The 27,817-nt window shown below is 45.9% G+C and overlaps 1 long non-coding RNA gene across 1 annotated transcript; it reads right to left on the bottom strand.

Moving 5' to 3' along the window:
* Nucleotides 1-2,912: 2,912 nt before the first annotated feature.
* LOC116991277 lies at nucleotides 2,913-20,846 on the bottom strand. The gene is made up of 3 exons (XR_004416730.1): nucleotides 20,784-20,846; nucleotides 15,215-15,220; nucleotides 2,913-2,923 (listed from the first exon to the last, which is right to left on the bottom strand). It is a non-coding gene; the product is annotated as an uncharacterized LOC116991277 (long non-coding RNA).
* Between the last annotated feature and the right edge of the window lie 6,971 nt (nucleotides 20,847-27,817).

Genomic DNA, 27,817 nt, shown 5'->3' with positions numbered 1-27,817 from the left:
CACCACTCTCTGAGTAAAGAAGTTCCCCCTCATGTTACCCCTAAACTTCTGTCCCTTAATTCTCAAGTCATGTCCCCTTGTTTGAATCTTCCCTACTCTCAGTGGGAAAAGCTCATCTACGTCAACTCTGTCTATCCCTCTCATCATTTTAAAGACCTCTATCAAGTCCCCCCTTAACCTTCTGCGCTCCAAAGAATAAAGCTCTAACTTGTTCAACCTTTCTCTGTAACTTAGTTGCTGAAACCCAGGCAACATTCTAGTAAATCTCCTCTGTACTCTCTCTGTACATATGGGGAATTCCCTGCCACAGAGGGCAGTGGAGGCCAAGTCACTGGATGGATTTAAGAGAGAGTTAGATAGAGTTCTGGGGGCTAGTGGAGTCAAGGGATATGGGGAGAAGGCAGGCACGGGTTATTGATAGGGGACGATCAGCCATGATCACGATGAATGGCGGTGCTGGCTCGGAGGGCCGAATGGCCTCCTCCTGCACCTATTTTCTATGTTTCTATGAAGTGGAAACTATGGATAGACACAAAAAGCTGGAGTAACTCATCGGGACAGGCAGCATCACTGAAGAGAAGGAATGGGTGATGTTTCAGCTTGAGACCCTTCTTCAGACTGGTTAGGGATAAGGGAAACGAGAGATATAGATGGTGATATGGAGAGATAAAGAACAATGAATGAAAGATATGCAAAAAAGTAACGATGATAAAGGAAACAGGCTGTTTGTAGGGCGAAAATTAGAAGCTCGTGCGACTTGGGTGGGGGGTGGGGGGTTATAGAGAGAGAGGGAATGCCGGAGCTACCTGAAGTGAGAGAAATCATATTCATACCACTGGGATGTAAGCTGCCTAAGTGAAATATGAGATGCTGTTCCTCCAATTTGTGTTTAGCCTCACTCTGACAATGGAGGAGACCGAGGACAGAAAGGTCTGTGTAGGAATGGGAAAGAGAATTAAGGTGTCCAACAACCGGGAGATCACGTTGGTTGAAGAAGACTGAGCGAAGGTGTTCCGCGAAATGATCGCCCAGTCTGCGTTTGGTCTCACTGATGTATAAGAGTCCACATCTTGAACAACGGATACAGTAGATGAGGTTGGAGGAGGTGCAAATGAAAGCCTAACCTGAAAGGACCGTCGGGGTAACTGGACAGAGTTGAGGGAGGAGGTATAGCGACAGGTTTTGAACCTTCTGCGGTTGCAGGGGAAAGTACCGGGGGGGGGGGGTAGTTTGGGTGGGAAGGGATGAGGTAACCAATAAGGTGTGGAGGGAACGGTCTCTGTGGAAGGCGGAAAGAGGTGGAGATGGGTAGATGTGGCCAGTAGTGGGATCCCGTTGGAGGTGGAGGAAGGTTCGGAGGATTATCTGTTGTAGCAACGGCTGATGAGGTGGACGGTAAGGTCTAGGGGGACTCTGTCTCTGTTGCGACTGGGGAAGGGGAACAAGGGCAGAGCTGTGGGGTACTGAGGAGACAGGAGTGAGGGCCTCATCTATGATGGGAGAGGGAAACCCCCATTCCCTAAAGAATGAGGACATCTCGGATGTTCTAGTATGGAACACCTAATCTTGGGTGCAGATGTGGCATAAACGGAGGAATTGGGAATAGGGGATGTCTATGCAGGAAGCAGGGTGGGAAGAAGTGTAGTCAAGATAGTTGTGGGAGGATAAATCAGACCAATTCATAACGAGTTGGTCTCCATTCGTCGTTTTTTTGGAATCATATGGTGCAACACAATTGTAAAAAATAACTGTTTCAGGACTGGACGAGGGTTGGTCAAGACTATAAATAATGATCTCCTCTTTTTTTCTTTTCTTCTCTCTATTCTCTCTCTCAACTTTCTTCATTCACTCGTTTTCTTTTTTCACACACTATATATTTCACATCTTTCTATCCTTTACTATCTAACTTCTTTTTCTTATTCTAATCTTTTTTCAGTGTAACAAAAAAAAAAAAAAGAAGTTGTACATAAAATGTATTATGAAAATATATATTAGGCACTTTGGTGCCATATGACTGTACTTACTTCTAATAAAATAAAATATTAAAAAAAAAAAAAAAAAAAAGATAGTTGTGGGAGACAGTGGGTTTGTAATAGACGTCTGTCAATAGTCTATTTCTTGTGATGGAGACGGTGAGATGGCGGGAGGTCCAAGTAAATTTGAGTGCAGGATGAAAATTAGTGGCGAAGTTGATGAAGTCCATGAGTTTTGCATGGTGCAGGAGGTAGCACCGATGCAGTCATCAATGTAACGGAGATAGAGTTCGGGGATAGGAACAGGGATTGTTCAAGGTACCTTAAGAAGGGGCAGGCATAACTGGGGCCCATGAAGGTGCCCATAGCTACGCCTTGGACTTGGAGGAAGTGGGAGGAGTCAATGGAGTAATTATTAATAATAATAATAATAATAATAATAAATTTTATTTATTGGGCGCCTTTCAGACATCTCAAGGACACCTTACAGAGATTAACAGGAATATAAACATATAATCAGAATAAAATAAATAATAAAGACATCACAGAAACACAAATTAAAAACAGAATTCAGTCCAAAAACAAAAAATCAAAAACACAATGTGAAGAGAGAGCAGCGGCAGCTAAAGCGTGCCAGCGTCCACTCTCCCTTCACGGCAGCCATCTTGGACAAAGACTAACACGATTACCTTACAGACAGAAAATCATCCCCCCACAATGGTTACCACTGTGGGGGAAGGCACAATGTCCAGTCCCCACCCCAAGTTCACCCCAAAGTCAGGCCTATTGAGGCCACCGCAGTTGCCTCTACGGAGGCCCGATGTTCCTGGCCGTTCTCACCGGGTGGTCTTGCCCCGGCGTCGGGAGAGTCCTCTCAGCGGCTGGGCCACCTGGAACGGCCGCTTCCTTACCGCGGCTTCCGAAGCCGACAAGGACGCACCGGTTTGGAGCTCCCAGGCTCCCGATGTTGAAATCAGCGCCGCCCGCTCCGCTCCGCAGACCCGCAGCCCGGAGGTGTTGAACACGGCGGTCTCAGCTCACCGGAGCTCCAGCGCGTCGATCCTGCGCGGCGACCCAGGCAAGGCATCGCCCGCTCCGCTCCGCGATAGCGCTCCAGCGCTGTGCCGCCACCGAGGCCGAGGTGCTGGGCGGTCCCCGCCAGGAAACGGCGCTCCAAGCCCGCTGGTAGGCCACGAGGATGGGTCGACGGGCAGCCCGGAGAAAAAGCTGCCTCACCGACCAGGTAGGGACCTAGAAGTAAAATTGACCCCTACCCCCCACATTAAAAAGTCCATATCTCCAACGGACGAAAAACAGGACTCAATAAAAACTTTTTAAAAAGCGAATTAAAACGGACGGCTGCTGGCTAACAGCCGTTCCCCAAGATGGCTCCTTCTCCTCTGGGTGAGGACCAGCTCCACTAGACAGAGTAGAGTGTGTTAGTAGAGGGAAATTGGCTGGTTCTGTGGTCGAGGTAGAAACAGAGAGCTTTAAGGTCATCCTGGTGGGGGATGGAGGCGTTGAGTGACTGAACGTCCATAGTAAAGATGAGGGAGTGGGGGCTTGGAAAGTGGAAGTCATAATGTCCAAGATACCTCATTAGTGAGGTAATTTGGACATAAATTGGGAGAGATTGGACCGGGGGGGATAGGATGGAGTCAAGGTACGTGGAAATCATTTCCGTGGGACAGGAGCAGGCAGAAACAATGGGTCTGCCAGGAGAGTTCTGTTTGTGGATTTTGGGGAGAAGGTAAAACCGGGCTGTGCGGGACTGGGAAACGATAAGGTTGGAGGCTGTGGAAGTGATGAAATCAGTAGTGGTGTTTGAGATTAAGGCCTGGTGCTCATCTGTGGGATCAAGGTCCAATGATAAGTAGTAGGAGGTGTCTGAGAGTTGCCTGGCCTCAGCCCGGTAGAGGTCAGGCAACCATGTCCAAAGCCCGGTAGAGCTTTTTCAGTGCTGTCCCTGCATCAGTTTTGGGATCCCTCAACGCTTCAGTATGCCTCAACACTGCCACCTAGTGGAACTTCACTCCTTCTGCACGGTCCTCATGCTTACTTCAACCCACTTATTGTAGGCGGACTCAGACTGCCCCTGTAATAGTTTAGTTTAGTTTAGAGATATAGCGCAGAAAAAAGCCTTTCGGCCCACCGGGTCCGCACTGACCAGCCATCTCCACACACTAACACTACCCTACCAAAGGACGATTTTTACATTTATACTAAGCCAATTTCCCTACATACCTCTACGTCTTTGGAGTGTGGGAGGAAATCGAAGATCACGGAGAAAACTTTCGCGGTCACGGGGAGAACATACAAACTCCATACAGACAGCACCGTAGTCGGGATCGAACCCGGGACTCCGGCGTTGCAAGCGCTGTAAGACAGCAACTCTGCGCCACCGTGCTGCCTGAGATGGGATGCTGTCTTATTATCTCTTCTTCTGTGCTGCCGGTTTTCAAGGAGACGGGCGGCCTTCAGGGCACAAATAACCCTTTTTTTAAAATCAAAATCAACTTTATTCAAGTAGAAAATATCTATATAATTAAAAGTGTCATCTTGACCACTTCCTGTCTGCGCTGTATATTGATTTTAGAAAAAACATTACAATATATCGCTATGATTTTTGGCCATCTTACTCACAGTCCTCCGCTGAGCTGGCCGCGAGAATTTTTCCCAACAATGAAAAAAAAAAGTTATAAACCTTGAGATTCTGTAGTTGGAATATAATGAGTGCCAATGAACCAATTAAGAGGGGTAAAAAATGTTCTCAACTGAAATCTTTGAAAAGCGACATAATGTTTTTGCAGGAAACTCACATGAAACAACAAACACAAATGAGATTAAAGGCGAAGTGGATAGGTCAAACATACTACTCCTCATTTACTTCTAAATCTAGAGGTACGGCTATTCTTATTCGAAAAGGTATACCTTTTAAATTAAAGAATACTATATCAGATAAAGAGGGAAGGTATATTATAGTTTCGGGAGAAATTTATGCAACCCCACTAACTATGATAAATATTTACGCTCTGAATTTTGACAACCCCCAATTTTTTGATGACATTATAGATATAATATCAGAGTATAATTACCAAAATGTGATAATATATGTGACTTCAACTGTGTTTGAGATTCATATCTAGATAAATCAGCAAAACAAAGGAGGAGTAATTTAAAATCTAAGACTAGTGAACTTCTAAATACATATATAAAAAATACTAATATAATAGATGTATGGAGATCTGCTAATCAGTTGGAAGGGAATACTCATTTTACTCTTCGGTACTTAAAACCTATTCAAGAATTTATTCTTTTTAGAGGATATGAAATTAATGCCACACATAATTAATCCAACATACCACATTAGTAGTATTTAAGATCACTCTCCATTGAGATTTTCAGTAAAATTCGAGGGAATGCCGGGTTAAAAATATTTTTGGAGGTTTAATACACATATTTTAAATGACTTACAAGGCTATCAATATTTAAAACAACAAATGAAACTTTTTTTTGATACAAATGATACACCAGGTACTTCGCCTTCTTTATTATGGGAAACTTTTAAGGCATTTATTAGAGGAATTCTAATTTCATATCAAATTTTTCAAAATAAAAAGAATGACAGAACAAATGTTGTTAGAACAAGAAATCAGACAGTTAGAGTTAGATAATGCTAAATATTCCATGACAGATAAACACAATAAGATAATATTACTGAAATTTAAACTTAATCGAATTTTATTGGCAAGAGTAATAAGATTATTCCAAATTACAAAACAGGAACATTTTGAATTTGGTGTCAAACCACATAAGCTTTTAGCTCGCCAATTGAAAAAACAAGAAAAGGAAAATACTATAACTAAAATTAAATCAGAGAAAGGTGAATTACTAATACTACCTAAAGATATTAATAACAGATTTGCTCAATTTTATCAAAATGTATACACATCTAAAACTAAAATAGAAGATAGTAAAATTAAAACATTTTTAGATAACTGTAATCTTCCAAAACTTGACCTTTTGGAACAAGAGGACCTTGGAGCTCAAATTACAATCGAAGAAATAGGTGAAACAATAAAATCGTTGAAAAATGGTAAGACACCGGGACCAGATAGTTTTAGTAATGAGATAACGACTCCTTACTTATTTAATTTATATTCTCACGCTTTTAAAGAAAAAAAACTACCTGAAACATTAGCAGAATCAACTATTACGCTTAGTCCAAAAAAAGATAAAGATTTAGAAGATCCGGGCTCATATAGAGCTATATCAGGGGCCACAGTCTTAGAATTTTTCACCCAGAGAGTTGTGAATTTGTGGAATTCCCTGCCACTGAAGGCAGTGGAGGCCAAATCACTGGATGGATTTAAGAGAGAGTTAGATAGAGCTCTAGGGGCTAGTGGAATCAAGGGATATGGGGAGAAGGCGGGCACGGGTTATTGATTGAGGACGATCAGCCATGATCACAATAAATAGTGGTGCTGGCTTGAAGGGCCAAATGGCCTCCTCCTGCACCTATTTTCTTTGTCTATGTCTATGTCCCGTTAAGTTACTCCAGCATTTTGTGTCTACCTTCGAATGAACCAATCTACATTTCCTTGATCATCATCTGCTTTCAAATGTCTTCCATATCTCTCATTTCCCTCACCCCTGACTTTCAGTCTGGAGAAGGGTCTCGACCCAAGACGTTCCCCATTCCTTTTCTCCAGAGATTCTGCCTGACCCACTGAGTTAGTCTAGCTTTGTGCGTCTACCTTCTGTTCAAATCAGCATCTGCAGTTCTGCTCCTTCCTACACATCAATGAAAAACCGTGCTCTCTGGGTTAACCAGATGCAGTGTTATTTTATTCTACTCACAGACTGTGATGCTTCACCACGCTCTTCCTGGGTTTTGCAGATGTCAGACGTTTGTCGCTGCGTGGTTCCATTTCAAGCGATAAGTTGTAGCTACAGAATGGCAAACAAACACAAGTTGGACAAATTAATGGAGTTATTCTGCCAAATTCAAAGCTCGCACCAAAGATTATTTGGCCGGGAAGCATTTATATCTCTGGCAAGAGAACATGGCTCATTGCAGGGTGGCTCGGTGGCACAGCGATAGAGTTGCTGCCTCACAGCGCCAGTGATCCGGATTTGATCCTGACTACGGGTCCTGTCTGTACAGTCTGTGCGTTGCCCCTGTGACCTGCGTGAATTTTCTCTGACATCTTTGGTTCCCTCCTACACTCCAAAGACGTACAGATTTGTAGGTTAATTGGCTTGGTATGAATGTAAAAATTGTCCCACGTGTATGTTGGGAATCGCTGGTCGGTGTGGATGCAGTGGGCCAAAGTGCCTGTTTCCATGCTGTATCTCTAAACTAAACATATTTCATTTATTCATTTTATTTATTATGGTACAGCGTTTACGACCCATTGTGCTGCTGCTAGAAATAATGTTATTGTTCCATTTTAGGTACATACAGTTACTCTCGACTCTCGTGCAGAATTACAATGCCAGTTTAGAGATACAGCGCGGAAACAGGCACTTTGGCCTAAGTGCCAAAGATTACATCTAAGATTACATCCACTTTTAGACAAGAACAAAAAATGTTCTTCCAAAGCTTCTTACCTTTCAGCATCAGTAAAATGCTGTTGCCTGCGGAACCACTGGAGAAAACTTTCGACGGGGCTGATGCAGTATACGTTACAGGAAGACTGCAACAGCTTAATTTGGGCTAAAACCTCAACTCCTGCCAAAGGACAACAAAGATTAAATCTTCCTCTCTTCCACAAACAAAGTAAAATATCATTGCCTCCTGTGACGTGGATGGAACTTTCAAGAGGTGCCAAAAACTATAAACACCATCATTTGCTGTCAACTCACTGCATTTGGTTCTGCAAATATAGTAAAGGTGGACTGATGTATTGATGATCACATTTTGAGCACAGTGTGTAGGAAGTCAGAAGAAAGGTCTCGACCCGAAACGTCACCCATTCCTTCTATCCATAGATGCTGCCTGTCCTGACGAGTTTCTCCAGCATTTTGTGTCTATCTTCAAGGAACTGCAGATGTCGGTTTACGCTGAAGATAGACACAAAATGCTGGAGTAACTCAACGAGACAGGCAGCATCTCTGGAGAGATGGAAAAGGTGACGTTTCGGGTCGAGACCCTTCTTCAGACTCCAGATCTCCCGTCATAGAGGAGAAGAACATTCTCAAAGTCGGGGTACCTCGAGGAGATTTCGCAATGGAGCAGGCATATCCTTCACCCCATATCCCTTGACTCAGCTATCTTTAAGAGATCTATCTAACTCTCTCTTGAAAGCATCCAGAGAATTGGCCTTCACTGCCTTCTGAGGCAGAGAATTCTGGGTGAAGAAGTTTTTCTTCACTCCATTCTAAATGGCCTACCCCTTATTCTTAATCTGTGGCCCCTGGTTCTGGACTCTCCCAACATCGGGAACATGACGTTATGCTGGAAAGGGTACAGAGAAGATTTACGAGGATGTTGCCGGGACTTGAGGCGCTGAGCTATGGAGCGACTCACTTTATTCTGTGGAGTGCAGGAGGATGAGAGGTGATCTTATCGAGGTATATAAAATCGAGAGGGGAATAGATAGGGTGAATGTACAGAGTCCTTTAACCATGATAGGGGAAATCAACTACTAGTGTTAAGGTGAGAGGGACAATATTGAAGACGAACCCGAGGGGTAACTTTTTCCACTCACAATGAATACAATGAATGAGCTGCCAGAGGAGGTCGTTAAGGCAGTTAGCTTGGACAGCTACATGGATAGGGTAGGTTAAGGGGAGTATGGGCCAAACCTGGGCAGGTGAGACTAGTGTAGATGGGACACCTTGGTCAGCATGGGCGCGTTGGGCCAAAGGGCCAGGTTAAAGCCATAGGATAAGCAGGGGAATAAAGAACTAAAGGGCATAGGTTTAAGGTGAGAATTAAAAGATTTAGCAGGAACCTGAGAGGTGGGTATATGGAATGAGCTGCCTGGGGAAATAGTTGAGGCTGGTACAACAACATTTTATAGACACTTGGACAGTACTTGGATAGGAAAGGTTGAGAGGAATATAGGCCAAATGGGACTGGTGTAGATGGGGCACCCTGGTCGGCATGGATGAGTTGGGCAGAAGGGCCTGTTACAATGCTGAACTCAATGAAGCCTATACTCAGGAATCCATTCAAGAACACTTTGTACAGCATCCTCTCACAAGCTTAGTCCCCCATATACCATAGAATGACCCCAACATTTACTCCACTATGACGTATATTCCACCTCCACTGGTAAAGCAGACGGTGAAACCAGATAGGATTAAAAGGGTTAAAATTGCATCCTCGGCAAAACTTCTCAAAATTTGGAAGCTAACGAAATTTCTACACAAATTATTTTTCAGGGATCTTCATAGAGTCATAAAGAACATTTTGCTAGGCATATTTTTGAAAATTGTGCTATTTATAATTTATACTAACCCGTCATCTTTTCTCTAAGTTGGTCAAGCCCTGAAAAATGCAAGAAGAAAAAAAACATTAAGCTGTTGAAAGATTCCGTTTGGTTTATTGTCACCAAGGTACAGTGAAAAGCCTTAGTTACGTGCTATCCAGTCAATGGAAAGACTACATGATTAGAATTGAGCCATCTACAGTGTACAGATACATGATAAGGGAATAGCATTTAGTGCAAGGTAAAGCCAGCAAAGTCCTATCAAGAATAGTCTGAGGGTACACAAAGAGGTAGATAGTAGTTCAGGACTGCTCTCTGGTTGTGGTAGGAGGATTCAGTTGGAAACACCTGATAACAGCTGGAAATAAACTGTCCCTGAATCTGGAGGTGTGCGTTTTCACACTTCTATACCTTTTGCCTGATGGGAGAGAGGGGAAGAGGGAGTGGCCAGGGTACGACTCGCCCTTGATTATGCTGCTTGCCTTGCCGAGGCAACGTAAGGTATAAATGGAGTCAAGGTTGATGGAAGGGAGGTTGCTTTGTGTGATTGTGAGATTGGACAATACTCTAGGGTTACAGAGTCCTAGAAGGGCTGAAGTGGATTACAATTAAATTCACCTTGCTTCCAAACTAGGAAATCAAAACTGAATAGCAGCAGGATTTTATATATACAGTAGCCACTATATTTTTACATGATGCGTTGTAGGTTACAGGGAAAAGGCAGGAGAATGGGGTTGAGGGGGAAAATAGATCAGCCATGATTGAATGGGGGAGCAGACTCGATGGTCCGACTGGCCTAATTCTGCTTCGATGTCTCATAATCTAATGTGCAGTCTATGTGCAATCTTGTTTATACCGCGTAAGCAAATGGGCCAATTAACAAAATTGCCTAAACTCTGCAATGGGCGGCATCATGGCGCAGCGGTAGAGTTGCTGCCTCACAGCGCTAGAGGCCCGGGTTCAATTCCGACTGTGGGTGCTGTCTGTACGGAGTTTGTTCATTCTCCCTGTGATGGCATGGGTTTTCTCCGGGTACTCTGGTTTCCTCCCACACTCCAAAGATGTGCAGGTTTGGAGGTTAATTGGCTTTGGTAAAGATTGTACATTGTCCCTCGTGTGTAAGATAGTGCTGGTGGATCACTGATCGGCATGGTCTAGATGGGCTGAAGGGCCTGTTCTCTAAACTATACGACAGTATCTCTAAACTAAACGACATTCAGAATGCAATTTAAAAAGTGATAGGCTCGCAAGAGAGTCTGTTTAATCATTTTCAGGCAACCTGGCTCCATTAAATTACTGAAGCAATGCAGTGCACTCTTTGTGCAGGAGGGATCTGCAGATGCTAGCTTAGACCGAAGATAGGCACAAAGTACTGGAGCAACTCAGTGGGGCAGGCAGCATCTCTGGAGAAAAGGAATGGGTGACATTTCGGGTCGAGATTCTCCTTCAGATTCAGACTTCTTCAGAAGAAGGATGTCGACCCGAAACGTCACCCATTCCTTCTCTCCAGAAATGCTGCCTGTGCCGCTGAGTTACCCCAGCATTACGTCTTCGATGTAATCTTTGATCTGCCTTGGTTGCTTTGATCACCTTCAAACATCCTTCACTGATGCCGTAACTGTAGCAAGGAACAGCGAGAAAATCGCAGCAAGGAATCCCGACCCGTAGCCTTACTTACATCGTCATAGTCAGGGAACGCGGAGTCCAGCATCATCAAGTCAGTCAAGAATGTTCCCAGAAATGGCATGGTGCCTTGCATCAGTCCCTGGGGAATTCAGGCAAAATTCGTCAGTGAACATGCTGAATAGTGCATTTCTTAAACATTCCGACTGCTCGCTGCCTCATCTTCTGTATTAAACCAAATTGGTTTGGAATTTATCATTAAAACAATATAATATCCTTAGATAATCGCCTTAGATATTTGGCAGAGCTGCTGCCTTGCAGCGTCAAAGACCCGGGATCAATCCTGACTATGGGTGCAGTCATTATGGAGTTTGTACGTTCTCCCCTTGACAGTGTGGGTTGGCTCCGGGTACTCCGGTTTCCTCCAACATTCCAAAGACCTGCAGGATTATAGGTTAATTTGCTTTGGTTAAATTGTCCTGAGTGTTAGCGTCGGATAGTTAAGGATGTGGGAGGAACCGGGGAAACCCTGTCAGTCACAGGGGGAATGTGCAAACTGCACACCGTTAGCGGCTGAGGTCAGAATGGAAATGGGTTACATCTTGGCAGGACAAATCAAAATAGGACGTACATGGTAAATGGTAGGGAATTGAAGAATGTAGGTGAACAGAGGGATCTGGGAATAACTGTGCACAGTTCCCTGAAAGTGGAATCTCATGTAGATAGGGTGGTAAAGAAAGCTTTTGGTGTGCTGGCCTTTATAAATCAGAGCATTGAGTATAGAAGTTGGGATGTAATGTTAAAATTGTACAAGGCATTGGTGAGGCCAATTCTGGAGTATGGTGTACAATTTTGGTCGCCTAATTATAGGAAGGATGTCAACAAAATAGAGAGAGTACAGAGGAGATTTACTAGAATGTTGCCTGGGTTTCAGCAACTAAGTTACAGAGAAAGGTTGAACAAGTTAGGGCTTTATTCTTTGGAGCGCAGAAGGTTAAGGGGGGACTTGATAGAGGTTTTTAAAATGATGAGAGGGATAGACAGAGTTGACGTGGAAAAGCTTTTCCCACTGAGAGTAGGGAAGATTCAAACAAGGGGACATGACTTGAGAATTAAGGGACTGAAGTTTAGGGGTAACATGAGGGGGAACTTCTTTACTCAGAGAGTGGTAGCTGTGTGGAATGAGCTTCCAGTGAAGGTGGTGGAGGCAGGTTCGTTTTTATCATTTAAAAATAAATTGGATAGTTATATGGATGGGAAAGGAATGGAGGGTTATGGTCTCCAAGCGCAGGTATATGGGACTAGGGGAGATTATGTGTTCGGCATGGACTAGAAGGGTCGAGATGGCCTGTTTCTGTGCTGTAATTGTTATATGGTTATATGGTTATATGAAATGATACAGTGAGAAAACAGGCTAACTTGCCCACACTGGCCAACAATGTCCCAACAGCCCGTGTTTGATCCATATCCCTCCAAACCTGTCCTGTCCATGTACCAGTCTAACTGTCTCTTAAACGTTGGGAGAGTCCCAGCCTCAACTACCTCCTCTGGCAGCTTGTTCCATACACCCACCATTGTTGGCATTGTACTGTGATTTCAGTAAAGCAGTGAGTGGAGATGGGGGGGGGGGGGGACTGGAAAAGTGATGGTGGCAGGACAAAGCCTGGACAAGCCATCAGTGGAGACTAGTGAGGGAGGGGGTCTTTGGCAGATGGGTGGTGTTTCAGTAAAGCTTTTTTCTTCTGTGTCTCCAGTTCTGCATTTATTTCTCCACAAACACACACGCACATACACAGCAAAAATCCAGCTCCCTTTGACATAGAATTGGAATTAAATGTAGAGGCCGGCACAGTGGTGCAGCGGGTAGAGCTGCTGTCTCATAGCGCCTGAGACAGTCCACCACATTCCCACCGAGGGCCCACCGGTACACGCCTGCGCGCGCTGTCTCCCACCCGATAAACTGCATCGCAAGAGACGAGTTCCAACTTATGGAGGACCCAGGGATCGTCCGGCGGTCGGATAGCCCCTGGGCTTCCCCGTTACACATGGTGCCCAAAGCGTCCGGGGGTTGGAGAACTTGCGGTGATTACAGGCATTTGAACACGGTAACCCCATCCGATCGGTACCCAGTCCTGAACATCCAGGATTTCTCGGCCCATCTGGAAGGTGCGACCTTCTTCTCGAAGGTTGACCTTATTTGCGGGTATAATCAAATCCCGGTCCACCCCGACGACGTCCCTAAAACGGCCACCATTACCCCTTTTAGCCTTTTCGAAATGGCTCAGAATGCATTTTGGCTTAAAGAACGCTGCTCAGGCATTCCAAAGGTTAATGGATCAGGTCGGCCGGGGTTTGCCGTTCATTTTCATCTACCTGGATGATATCCTGGTGACCAGCAGCTCACAGGCAGAGCAGGTCAGGCACCTCCGCCTACTTTTCGAACGGCTGCGCAAACATGGGTTGGTGATCAACCCCGCGAAGTGCCAGTTCGGGTTGCGCTCCATTTCTTTCTTGGGTCATAGCATCACCTCCCACGGTGCGTAGCCACTGCCCGAGAAAGTCAACGCTATCCGTCGCTTCCCCAAGCCCCTATCAGTCAAGGAGTTTATCGGGATGGTTAACTTCTACCACCGATTCGTCCCGTCAGCAGCCGCAATCATGCGGCCGTTGTTCCAATGCCTGGCCGGTAAGCCCAAGGACCTGGTCTGGTCTAAGGAGGCACAGAAGGCGTTCGAGGGGGCTAAAACCGCATTGGCCAACGACACTATGCTGGAACACCCTAGGGTGTCATCCCAAACGGCCCTCACCGTAGAAGCTGCCGACGTCGCGGGAGGCGCCGTCCTCGAGGTAGTCACTGGGTGCCGCTGGCATTTTTCAGCAGGCAGCTGCGAGCCCACGAAGTTAAGTATAGCGCTTTCGACCAAGAGCTCCACGCACTTTACCTAGCGATCCGCCATTTTCGCTATTTCCTGGAGGGGCGCGCTTTCACTGCATTCACACATCACTATCCGCTAACGTTCACCTTGACCAAGGTATCTGACCCCTGGTCTGCCAGACAGCAACGGCACGTCGCCTACATTTCCGAATTCACGTCCGATATTCGGCATGTGGCAGGGAAGCTGAACGTTGTGGCTGACGCGTTATCCCGTCCAGCGCTGCCCGAAGTCTCAGCGCTTAGCCTAGGCGTTGATTATAAGGAGCTGGCCGCTGCCCAACAGGCAGATGCCGGTATGGAGGTTTACCGCAATGCTGAATCAGGGCACAAGCTGAATCAGGGCTTAAGGGGTTGGACAGGCTAGATGCAGGAAGATTGTTCCCGATGTTGGGGAAGTGCAGAACAAGGGGTCACAGTTTAAGGATAAGGGGGAAGTCTTTTAGGACCGAGATGAGTAAAACATTTTTCACCCAGAGAGTGGTGAATCTGTGGAATTCTCTGCCACAGAAGGTAATTGAGGCCAGTTCAGTGGCTATATTTAAGAGTGAGTTATATGTGGCCCTTGTGGCTAAAGGGATCAGGGGGCATGGAGAGAGGGCAGGTACAGGATACCGAGTTGGATGATCAGCCATGATTATATTGAATGGCGGTGCGGGCTGAATGGCCTACTCCTGCACATATTCTCTATTTTTCTATGTAAGCTGGCTAATTGTCCCAGTCGCTTGGCGGCGGTGGATTTTCAACACTATCCACAGCCTAGCGCACCCGTCCATTCACGCCACCTCTGCCTTGGTCGCGGCGAAGTTCGTCTGGCACGGGTTAAGGAAGCTGGTCGCAGCATGGGCTCGTTCCTGCATCCCATGCCAGACATCCAAGGTGTAGAGACATGTGCACCCGCCAGTCCAGGATTTCGCCGTCCCGGACGGCAGGTTCCTGCACATCCATGTTGGCCTGATAGGTCCCTTGCCGTGTTCGCGCGGGGCTACTCACTTACTGACATTGTGGACAGGTTCACCAGGTTGGCGGAGGCAATACCGTTAACGGATACCTCTACTGAGGCATGCGCGAGTGCCATTGTCTCCAATTGGATCGCTCGTTCCGGCGTCCCCGCAGATATTACTACCGATCGTGGGGCCCAGTTCACGTCCTCCCTATGGTGTGGTATGGCGCAGCTGTATGGCGCGAAGTTGCATCAGACTACTGCTTATCACCCAGAGTCCAACGGGTTGGTTGAGCATTTCCACAGGCACCTCAAGTCGGCGTTGAAAGTTCGACTCACCAGCCCAGATTGGGTCGACCAGTTACCTTGGGTCCTCCTAGGCATCAGAACAACGCCTGAGGAGGACCTCGAAGCCTCTTCGGCCGAGTTGGTTTATGGCTCGGTTTTGCGAGTTCCCGGGGATTTCTTGCCTGTCCCCCAGGACCAAGAGGTCCCGGTTTCAGCGTTGTTAGCGGACCTTCGCGAGCGGCTGAAACCGTAAGCGTGGAACAGCAGGGCCTTCAGCCCTTCGTATTTGCCGATTGGACGGCGGGTCCCTGATGTAGGGCAACAACCTTGAGGCACAGTCCTGCGGCAAAGCCCCCACCACATGGAAATACATTGTGTCATCCACCACGATGCGATGAAGGTGGAACTGTGCCTCAACATAGGCGAACCACACCTGAGGTTGATCAGGCCAAAAGGCTGGCAGTTTGAAGGCCGGTGAGCCCTGCCTTGTGCTGGCCGATTCTGCAGGAACACTCTCTTCCTGCATAATTCTTCTTGTCTAACGACGGATAGACAGGTCGGGGTCACCAATTTTGCGGTCTGAAGAACGACAACTAGGGTTTCCAACAGATCTTTATTCAAAAGTTCGGTTTCCAGTTTACAGGTTCTATAGACACGTCTGCCCACAACGGTGGCCAGCGCTGAACTAACGCACGCAAGCAAAAACCGCGCGAAACAAGCGGCCCCTCCCGAGTCATGTGACCGCGGCTTCCGAATGCCGGGTTCGATCTCTGCGTACGCCAGCAGGCGCCGCTACAATTTACCTTTAGAAAGGAGATGAGGAGGAATTTCTTTAGTCTGAAGGTGGTGAATCTGTGCAATTCATTGACACTGACGGCTGTGGAGACCAAGTCAATGGATATTTTTAAGGTGGAGATAGACAGATTCATGATTAGTATGGGTGGTGTCAGGGGTTATGGGAAGAAGGCAGGAGAATGGGGTTGAGAGGGATAGATGGGCCATGATTGAATGGCTGAGTAGACATGATCGGTCAAATGGCCTAATTCTGCACGTATGACATGAACCTATAATGTATGATTTATGACATTAAGCAGTTGTTGTCCAAAAGATAGTGCAAACAAAGCAGGTGCAGGTGGATTATAATTGCAGCCTGAATCCCACACAGCTGATAAACCTTATCATTCAGAATAAAAAAGCATAGCAACAGGTGGTAGTTGAGTAAATATTTACATAGAGGTACTGTCATATAGTCATAGAGTGATACAGTGTGGAAACTGGCAATTCGGCCAAAATTGCAAACACCGGCCAACATGTCCCAGCTACACTAGTCCCACCTGCCTGCATTTGGTCCATATCCCTCCAAACCTGTCCTATCCATGTACTTATCTAAAGGGCCTGTCCCACTTAGGCGATATTTTCGGCGACTGCCGGCGACTGTCACAGTCATAGCAGGTCGCCGAATTACCGCTGAGTTACTCCAACACTTACTACTCTCCACAGGATTCCAGCATCTGCCGTTCCTCGTGTCTACTTTTACTGTTTGATTGGTCTACAATATTGATTGATCTACAATATTGATTAACTGCTAGCCATTGCTTTAATCCATTATGAGTAATTTTGACAACCATTTAAGGTCCCACCATGCTGGGTGTGACGTACCTTCATTAGCAACTCCTGACTCCTTTCTTGGTTGTTCTCATAGGAGAAGATTGTTGAAAGGTCTTCAAATATCAACATGCTGTCCCTAATAAAAAGAATGATACAAGGAGGTAACACCAGGCAGATTAATCATCTGCTAGCAAGGCGTCTGAGATGAAGTAAATAATAGCGTTACATAGATTGTGGTCTTTACAGAACCTGAATGTTACTCAAAGTGGGTTGGCAGTGCTAGAGTTTTTGCATCACAGCACCAGGGACCTGGGTTCAATCTAGTCTCCCCGTGACCGTGTGGGTTTTCTCCAGGTGCTAAGGTTTCCTCCCACACTCCAAAGGCGTACAGGTTTGGAGGTTAATTGGCTTCTGTAAATGGTCCCCAATGTGTAGGATAGAACTAGTGTACGGGCCCAACTCGCATGCTGGAGACCAGGGACTCGCCCGCCGCAGATGGCTCGGATCGCCCACCCAGAGTGGAGGGAGTGGGTCAGAGGACCGGTGTACAGACATATCGATATAGATAGGATGAATGAGCTGGGAGCGAAAATAACAAAAGATGGACGATGGTGGACACTGGATGGGAAGCAACTGCTAAATAAGGAGGTTATCAGAGAATTATTGGGAAGATTACATTCCCAGTCACACTGGGGGGCTCAGGCATTATGTGATACTCTTTTACGTACGTATGCTTGTAGGGGGATATACACTCAGGCTAAACAAGCCGTCTCAAGCTGTGTGATCTGTCAGAAGATAAATAAGAAAGTGATGAGAGCAGCGCCGGGAGGAGAGCAGCAGTTAGCCATCAGGCCATTCCAGAGAGTACAGGTAGATTTTACTGAACTCCCCAGGATACAGAAGTGGAAATACCTCCTAGTGGTGGTGGATCACTTTACCCGTTGGGTGGAAGCATTCCCCACAGTAAATGCCACTTCTCAAGTGTTAGCCAAAATTCTATTGGAACAAATAATCCCGCATTATGGAATCATCGAATCTCTCGATTCAGACCGAGGAACCCATTTCTCCTCAAAGGCCCACTTGCTCATCTGTGATGCCCTAGGGATAAAATGGAAGTTGCATAATCCCTGGCATCCACAAAGTTCGGGAATGGTGGAAAGGATGAATGGCACTTTGAAGACACGAATTTCCAAATTAATGGAGGAGACTAGACTACCTTGGACCAAATGTTTGCCAATAACCTTGCTTAGAATTCGAACCGCTCCACGAAAGGATATAGCAGTATCCCCCTACGAAATGTTGTTTGGGTTACCTTACTTGGGAAAGATAGAAGGAATACCCACCCTAGAGGGTAGTGATGTTTTCTTAAGGAACTATTTACTGGCAGTATCTCGTTCTATTACAGAATTAAAAACCAAGGGGCTGCTGGCACAGAGTCCTCCTCTCGACTTTCCAATCCATTCTGTGAAAGCGGGAGACTGGGTTCTGGTAAAATTGTGGAAGGAAGAAAAGTTGCAACCCCATTGGACTGGTCCGTATTTGGTACTGTTGACCACGGAAACAGCAGTGCGGACAAAAGAAAAAGGGTGGACACATGCAGTGCGAATAAAGGGACCAGTGGAGCCTCCGGCTGAGGAGGACTGGACAGTAAGACAGGGAAAGAAACCACTGACTCTGATCTTTGAGAAAGAACGATTGAACTAAAAGATTACAATGCAGGGCTTGGCACTTGTGCTAATGATGATGGTCACTGTAAGTAAATGTATGGACAGCTGTGATAAATGTTACCACCCCATCAGGTATGGTGGACAAACCAGAAGGTCTTTTACCTATCATTCCTATGTGCATGACTCATGTTATACCCCTAGAACCAGAACCAGTTGTAAGGAAGGGGGAGTAGAATACTACAGTGCAGAATTTGGGATACACAGGAATGAGGATGTACAGAACCTGCCCCAGCGGAGAGAGATGGCTTTGTTTATGCAATGGGGAACGGGGTCCCAGTTGGTGAAGGAATATTTAGACAAGGAGAAGGAAATACTAGTAAAAAGGCTACAAGAAATAGAGGTAACCCAACCAGCCCCAACTAAGAGACCTCAACCATATGCTTCCTTGTACGAAGAAATACAGAAGCAGATAGAAATTCCTGAATTGGGAGGGAATCTCTTCGTGGACCTGGCTACCAGGATTGCTCACACGCTGGATGTTAAGGACTGCTGGGTTTGTGGAGGACCTCTTATGAGTTCCCAATGGCCTTCGAGGGGATCAACTGTCGAAGTGTGGGATCTATTCGAGTGGAACATCACGGAAGGAAGAGATCGAGGACCTCAGGAGTGGCTCTTGACCGACACTCCAGTAGGGACAGAATGTATAGCTCGACCAAGGACTCCGGGGAAAGAAGAAGTCGGCATCAGTCCTTGTCAACGCATCCTAACCTTGTGGGAGAACCAGACACGGACTTGGTGGCCTGAGGAGCCTAAATGGTATCTGGCCGAAGAAGACTGGGGGAACTGTACAATCATCGCCCCAGTCAGAGACAAGACAGACAACGAGAGCCGAATCTGGAACTGCACAGGAAACAACCTATATCAGGGGTTACCAGTCTTACGGGACCTCTGGGAAAGTAACACGGTGAGTGGACCTGCTCCAGAGGGATTACTCTGGATATGTGGACAGAAGGCCTATTCAGTACTTCCGGGAAAATGGAGTGGAGCGTGTTTAATTGGGTTGGTGCAGCCGGGATTCTTTTTGTTGCCAGCTGAAGGAGGATGAATGCTGAGCACGCCAGTGTTTGATGACCTACAAAGGAAGAAAAGAGAGTTGGAGATAGGAACCTGGGAGGATGATGAGTGGCCTCCGGCTCGAATTATCTCATATTATGGGCCAGCCACCTGGGCTCAGGATGGTTCTTGGGGATATCGTACCCCTGTGTACATGCTAAACCGGATAATACGATTGCAGGCTGTATTGGAGGTGATCACTAATCGGACGGCTGCAGCACTAGAGATGTTGGCAAAGCAGCAAACACAGATGAGAACAGCAATATACCAAAATTGATTGGCCCTGGACTACATCCTAACCGAAGAAGGAGGGGTGTGTGGAAAATTCAACCTGTCTAATTGTTGCCTGAATATTGACGATAATGGACAGGCAGTAATGGACATATCCGAAGGAATCCGGAAATTGGCACATGTTCCGGTGCAAAAGTGGAACTCAATCATGGGTATTGGATGGTGGGATTCCCTCCTGGGAGGATCATGGTGGAAAACGTTGGGACTTGTGATCCTATGTGCACTGGCTGGGCTGATCTTTATCCGCTGTTGTATACCTTGTCTTAGAGAGCTCATAACCAGGAGCATAAGCCAGATGCAGGCTGTAGCCCATGGGAACAAGAGGGGAGGTGCAGAAAATTATGATAATGCGACCAGGGAAGGTTCTGGATCCACACAGAGAGGAAATTAAGAGAATGTTACATCAGTTGGAGCAGAAGGGGTTTGAGAATGGGGTTTAATCAGGAAAGGCGTAGCAAAAGAAAAATGGTGGATTGTGAGAGACAGGATGATTAAATTGTGAGAAACAGGATGATTGAATTGTGAGGAACAGGATGAGTAAACCACCACAGCTCTCGTTAAGGCACTGATAAAAGTGTACTGAAACAGAGATAAGTTCTACAAACTGTGGTAATTGCGAGGAGGCTGCCTACACGGCCAGAAAGGGTTACTATGAGTCATGTAGATTGCTTACTGCGCCTGCTTAATGAAGAAAATGAATATTACAGAAACGCCCAGGATCGTGAAACTGCTAATTACCATGCACATGCGATGTATGATCTGGGAGGTACATGGGCGTTCCGGGCAGATTGTGCACCTCAGAGCTCTAATTGGAAGGAGCCAGAAGGGGAGGGGATTCAACGAAATTGTGTGGTATAAGGGGAAGGGATTTTCTGTGTCTCGGTGTGTCTCAGTTTCAAGGGACACCCGGCTCTGCAGACTCGTAAATAAAGAATTTCTTGTTTCCACGACTTTGTCTCTGGCATCGTGATTGTGAGTTACATCTCACAGTCTTGACCCAAAACGCTACCCATTGCTTTGCGTGCCAAGGACACGTAAGTGGGACAGGCCCTTAACACCTCATGTCCATGACCCACTGCATATGATAATGATTGAAGAAGGGTCAAAACAAAGGAGGGTCCACAGAAAATAAAAACTAAATGTTTATACGATTTACTGCTCTGGGAGGGAGGGAGGGAAACTGCTTTGCATCTAATAGCCAATGTAATTTTACAAGGGCAGCGGTGGAGTTGCTGCCTCACAGCGCTTACAGCACCAGAGACCCGGGTTCAATCCTGACTGCGGGTGCTGTTTGTACGGAGTTTGTACGTTCTCCCCATGATCTGCGTGGATTTTCTCTGAGATCTTCGGTTTTCTCCCACACTCCAAAGATGTGCAGGTTTGTAGGTTTCGGTAAAATTGCAAATTGTCCCTAGTGTGTATGGGACTGTATCAGTGCAGCGCAGACTCATGGGTTAAAGAGCCTGTCTACACACTTTAAAAATGTCAGTTAAAAATGTGAAGATAGACTCAGTGCTGGAGTAAAGGAATAGGTGACATTTTAACCATATAACCCATATAACCATATAACAATTACAGCACAGAAACAGGCCATCTCGGCCCAACAAGTCCGTGCCGAACAATTATTTTCCCCTAGTCCCATCTACCTGCACTCAGACCATAACCCTCCATTCCTTTCCCATCCATATACCTATCCAATTTAATTTTAAATGATAAAATCGAACCTGCCTCCACCACTTCCACTGGGAGCTCATTCCACACAGCTACCACTCTCTGAGTAAAGTAGTTCCCCCTCATGTTACCCCTAAACTTCTGTCCCTTAATTCTGAAGTCATGTCCTCTTGTTTGAATCTTCCCTACTCTCAATGGGAAAAGCTTATCCACGTCAACTCTGTCTATCCCTCTCATCATTCTAAAGACCTCTATCAAATCCCCCCTTAACCTTCTGCGCTCCAGAGAATAAAGACCTAACTTATTCAACCTTTCTCTGTAACTAAGTTTCTGAAACCCAGGCAACATTCTAGTAAATCTCCTCTGCTCTCTCTCTATTTTGTTGACATCCTTCCTATAATTGGGCGACCAAAATTGTACACGATACTCCAGAATTGGTCTCACCAATGCCTTGTACAATTTTAACATTACATCCCAACTTCTATACTCAATGCTCTGATTTATATAGGCTGGCATACCAAAAGCTTTCTTTACCACCCTATCTACATGAGATTCCACCTTCAGGGAACTATGCACAGTTATTCCTAGATCCCTCTGTTCAACTGCATTCCTCAATTCGCTACCATTTACCATGTACGTCCTATTTTGATTTGTCCTGCCAAGATGTAGCACCTCGCACTTATCAGCATTAAACTCCATCTGCCATCTTTTGGGTCGAGACCCTTCTTCAGACTTATATCAGACTTAAAAATCTGAAGAAGGATTGCTTTTATGCATTGTAAAAATGGCAATATTGTTTTTGCTTTGTTAATACTCACATACAAACACATACTGAAGCATGGATTGTTAAGTATGTAACTACAGTGTATTTTCCTTCAGCAGTCTTGCTGCTTTACTTCAGGGAAAGGAATAAAGAAAGGCCTGGCTTGGTTATATGAGGCAATGGTTAAGATCTGGCTTGTAGCCAGGGCAGGTAAAGGGTGGAACAGTGGTAGAGCTTGCAGTGCTTACGGCGTCAGAGACCCCGGTTCGATCCTGACTATGGGTGCTTCTCTGTGCGGAGTTTGTATGTTCTCCCCGTGACCTGCGTGGGGTTTCTCCGAGAGCTTCTGTTTCCTCCCACACTCCCAAGACATTCAGGTTTGTAGGCTTATTGGCTTGGTATAAATGTAAACATTGTCACTGATGCAGGATAGTGTTAATGTGTGGGGATCGCTGGTCGGAACGGATTCGGTGGGCCGAAGGGCCAGTATCTCTAAAGTAAACTAAACTAGTTTGTAGGTTAATTGGCCTCTGTATATTGTCCCGTGTGTAGAGAATAGATGAGAAAGAGGGATAACGTAGAACTAGTACGATCGGCATGGACAAGGTGGGCCGATGGACCATTTTAAAAACTGCACGATAATCGCGGAAGCAAGTTAATGAAATCCAGATACGTGGATGCCAAATAGCTTGTACAATTAAGTGAAACAAGGGAACAAAACAAAGTGGGTCTGAAGATAGTTTCTCAACCTGAAAAGTCACCCATTCCTTTTCTCCAGAGATGCTGCCTGTCCCACAGAGATACGCCAGCTTTTTGTGTCTATCTTTGGTTTAAACCATCACCTGCAGGTCCTTCCTAATCAAAGTAACCAAAGCACCTTTACAGAACACAACAAAGCTCAAAAAGCACCCGGAGTGAACCAGTGTTGTTTATTTGCATCTAATATAAATAATTTGTAGCATATGTCAAGCTTACAAGCTGAGGTTTCATTCAGAGATACAGCATGGGAACAGGCCCTTCAGCCCACTGGGTCCATGCTGACCATCGATCACGCCGTACACTAACACTATCTGACACATTAGGGACAATTTACAATTTTACCGAAACCAATTAGCCTACAAACTTGCACGTCTTTGGAGTGTGGGAGGAAACCGGGGCACCGAGAGAAAACCTACGCAGTTCATGGGGAGAATATACAAACAGACAGCACCCGTGGTCAGGATCGAACCCGGGTCTCTGGCACTGTGAGGCAGCGACTCTACCGCTGACAGAGGCGGAACGGAGAAGCCATGTGGTTACCTCAGCAACGTCGATCCACTGATTTTGCCTCGTTGCTGGGGCTTCAGCTGCAGGTCCTTCAGTATGGTGCTGACGACGCACTTGGTGACGGTGTTGAACTGAGTGATGGTGGCCCGGACGGTGGGTGCGAGGTGCTCATTCCCCTTCTTGTCCCGTTTCAACCAGACGCCGCCCAGGCAGTCATCTGGGACAACCTTCTTGAACAGCTCCTGGAATTAAACACAACAATTAAGTAAGTAAGGGGCGGTACAATGGTAGAGATGCTGCCTCACAGCGCCAGTGACCCAGGTTCCATCCTGACTATGGGTGCTGTCTGAACGGAGTGTGTACCTTCTCCCCGTGACTGCATGGGTTTTCTCCGGGTGCTCCGGTTTCCTCCCATGTTCCAAACATGTACGGGTTTGTAAGTTAATTGGCTAGATGCAAATTGTCCCTAGTATGGATCGCTGGTCGGTGCAGATGCGATGAATCGAAGGGCCTGTTTCCGTGCTGTATGTCTAAACTAAACTAATCTACCTCCCCTAATATGTGTTATTGGTACTGACAATGAAACAATGAAATTCTTATTTGCAGAAGTGCAAGAGGATAGATAACAGTCAATTGGCTTTTGTAAATTGTCCCTTGTGTGTAGAGTAGAACTAGTGGATGGGGGTCACTGGTTGGTGTAGGCTTTGTGGGCTGAAGGGCCTGTTTCCATGCTGTATCTCTAAACTAAACTAGACTTCTGATGGTGCAATTAAACATTACACTTCAAATAATGCGCTCAAAGGGTCAATTGTGTAGAATGAAAGAATTAATGGTCACTTTACCTATGCCTCTCATGTTTATGTCCACTTCATTTAAGTCCCCCACAGTCTCCTACTCCATCATTGTCTATTCAGCCTCTCGCTATAATCTAGGCCTGCAAGTCCAGGTAACGTCTTGGTGAACCTCTTCTTCACCCTTTCCAAAATTGAAGACACCCTTCCTCTGGCCAAGCAACCAGCTCCACGCACAGTTGTCAATGTGTGGTCTCATAAGATCAAGTAATAGGAGCAGAATTAGGACATGTGGCCCATCAAGTCCACTCCACCATTCAATCATGGCTGATCTATCTCTCCATCTTAACCCCATTCTTCTGCCTTCACTCCATAAACCATCTCACCTGCCACTTACACAGCTGTAACATAATGTCCCAAATTTCATTATCAATACCCTTTCCTCCAAAGTCTTCTTCGCCCTTCCCTCCTCACCACCCCCCCCCCCCCCCACCGAATAGTCACTTTTAGTAAACCCTGCCACTTTACTCCTAGATCTCTGTTCTTTAGCACTCTCCAAAGTTCTACCATTTATTGCACAAATTAAACTAGATCCTGCCATCAACTTGGATATCTTCCCTCATTGTCCACTGTACCACCAACTTTGATGGCATCTGGAAATTCACTAACAATTTATTAACATTAACATTAGGAAGGCCCGGTGGCACAGCAGTAGAGTTGCTACCTTACAGCACCGGAGACCCGGGTTCGATCCTGACTACGGGTGCTGTCTGTACGGATTGTATGTTCTCCCTGTGACCTCCCTAAATGTATGTTCTCCCTGTGACCTCATGGATTTTTTCCAGGTGCTCCGCTTTCCTCCCACACTGCAAAGATGTGCAGGTTTGTAAGATAAGTGGACTCTGTAAGTGTGTAGGGATAGAAGTAGTGTACGAGTGATTGCTGGTTGGTGTGGACTCAGAAGGCCAAAGGACCCGTTTAGTTACTGTATCTCTAAAACTAATTTACTGATGATATTATCATTCAAATCATGAGTGGACCCATCGACGCTTGTGGCACACCATTGGTGATAGGTCTCCAATCAGTAAAACTATATTAGTTCACTAGCTTATTATTGTCATGTGTACCGAGGTACAGTGAGAAGCATTTTTATTGTGTGCTATCCAGTGAGAGTATACGTGATTACATTCAAACCATCCACAGTGTACAGATAACAGATACAAAATTTAGTGCAAATTAAATGCTTTTCAGAATGGCAGGCAGTGGCGAGTGGAGTGCCGCAAGGCTCGGTGTTGGAGCCGCAACTGTTTACCATATATATTAATGATTTGCAAGAGGGAATTAGCAGCAACACTGGCAAGTTTGTGGATGACACAAAGCTGGGTGGCAGTGTGAACTGTGAAGAGTATGTTAGGAGATTGCAGGGTGACCTGAACAGGTTGAGTGTGTGGGCAGATGCGTGGCAGACGCAGTATGATATAGATAAATGTGAGGCTATCCACTTCGGTGGCAAAAACAAGCGGGCAGATTATTATCTCAATGGGGTTAGGTTAGATAAGGGGGAGGTACAGCGAGACCTGGGTGTCCTTGTACACCGGTCACTGAAAGTTGGCGTGCAGGGACAGCTGGCAGTGAAGAAAGCTAATAGAATGTTGGTCTTCATAACAAGAGGAATTCAGTATACATAGATACATAGAAAATAGGTGTAGGAGTAGGCCATTCGGCCCTTCGAGCCGGCACCGCCATTCAATATGATCATGGCTGAACATCCAACTCGGTATCCCGTACCTGCCTTCTCTCCATACCCCCTGATCCCTTTAGCCACAAGGGCCACATCTAACTCCCTCTTAAATATAGCCAATCAACTGGCCTCAACTACCCTCTGTTGCAGAGAGTTCCAGAGATTCACCACTCTCTGTGTGAAAAATGTGTTTCTCATCTCGGTCTTAAAGGATTTCCCCCTTATCCTTAAGCTGTGACCCCTTGTCCTGGACTTCCCCAACATCGGGAACAATCTTCCTGCATCTAGCCTGTCCAACCCCTTAAGAATTTTGTAAGTTTCTATAAGATTCCCCCTCAATCTCCTAAATTCTAGCGAGTACAAGCCGAGTCTATCCAGTCTTTCTTCATATGAAAGTCCTGACATCCCAGGAATCAGTCTGGTGAACCTTCTCTATGGCAATAATGTCCTTCCTCAGATTTGGAGACCAAAACTGTACGCAATACTCCAGGTGTGGTCTCACCAAGACCCTGTACAACTGCAGTAGAACCTCCCTGCTCCTATACTCAAATCCTTTTGCTATGACTGCTAACATACCATTCGCTTTCTTCACTGCCTGCTGCACCTGCATGCCTACTTTCAATGACTGGTCTACCATGACACCCAGGTCTCGTTGCATCTCCCCTTTTCCTAATCAGCCAGCATTTAGATAATAGTCTGCTTTCCTGTTTTTGCCACCAAAGTGGATAACCTCACATTTATCCACATTATACTGCATCTGCCATACATTTGCCCACTCACCCAGCCTATCCAAGTCACCTTGCAGCCTCCTAGCATCCTCCTCACAGCTAAAACTGCCCCCCAGCTTAGTGTCATCCGCAAACTTGGAAATGTGGCATTCAATTCCCTCGCCCAAAATATTTAATATATATTGTAAATAGCTGGGGTCCCAGCACAGAGCCTTGCGGTACCCCACTAGTCACTGCCTGCCATTGTGAAAAGGACCCATTTACTCCTACTCTTTGCTTCCTGTTTGCCAGCCAGTTCTCTATCCACATCAATACTGAACCCCCAATATCGTGTGCTTTAAGTTTGTATACTAATCTCTTATGTGGGACCTTGTCGAAAGCCTTCTGAAAGTCCACATACAACACATCCGCTGGTTCTCCCCTATCCACTCTACTAGTTACAACCTCGAAAAATTATATAAGATTTGTCAGACATGATTTACCTTTCGTATAGGAGTAGAGAGGTTCTTCTGCAGTTGTATAGGGTTCTGGTGAGACCACATCTGGAGTATTGTGTACAGTTTTGGACTTCTAATTTGAGGAAGGACATCCTTGTGATTGAGGCAGTGCAGCGTAGGTTCACGAGATTGATCCCTGGGATGGCGGGACTGTCATATGAGGAAAGATTGAAAAGACTAGGCTTGTATTCGCTGGAGTTTAGACGGATGTGGGGGGATCTTATAGAAACATATAAAATAATAAAAGGACTGGACAAGCTAGATGAAGGCAAAATGTGCCCAATGTTGGGCGAGTCCAGAACCAGGCACAGTCTTAGAATAAAGGGGAGGTCATTTAAGACTGAGGTGAGAAAAAACCTGGTAGGCAGGTACGGGTTATTGATTGGGGACGATCAGCCATGATCACAATGAATGGCGGTGCTGGATCGTAGCGCTGAATGGCCTCCTCCTGGGCCTTTTTTCTATGTTTCTATGTTTCTAAAT

This window comes from Amblyraja radiata, chromosome 33 (genome assembly GCF_010909765.2).
Source record: "Amblyraja radiata isolate CabotCenter1 chromosome 33, sAmbRad1.1.pri, whole genome shotgun sequence".
NCBI lineage: Eukaryota > Metazoa > Chordata > Chondrichthyes > Rajiformes > Rajidae > Amblyraja > Amblyraja radiata.
Note: the sequence above shows the minus strand (reverse complement) of the source record. Positions and strands in the feature narration are given on the sequence as shown.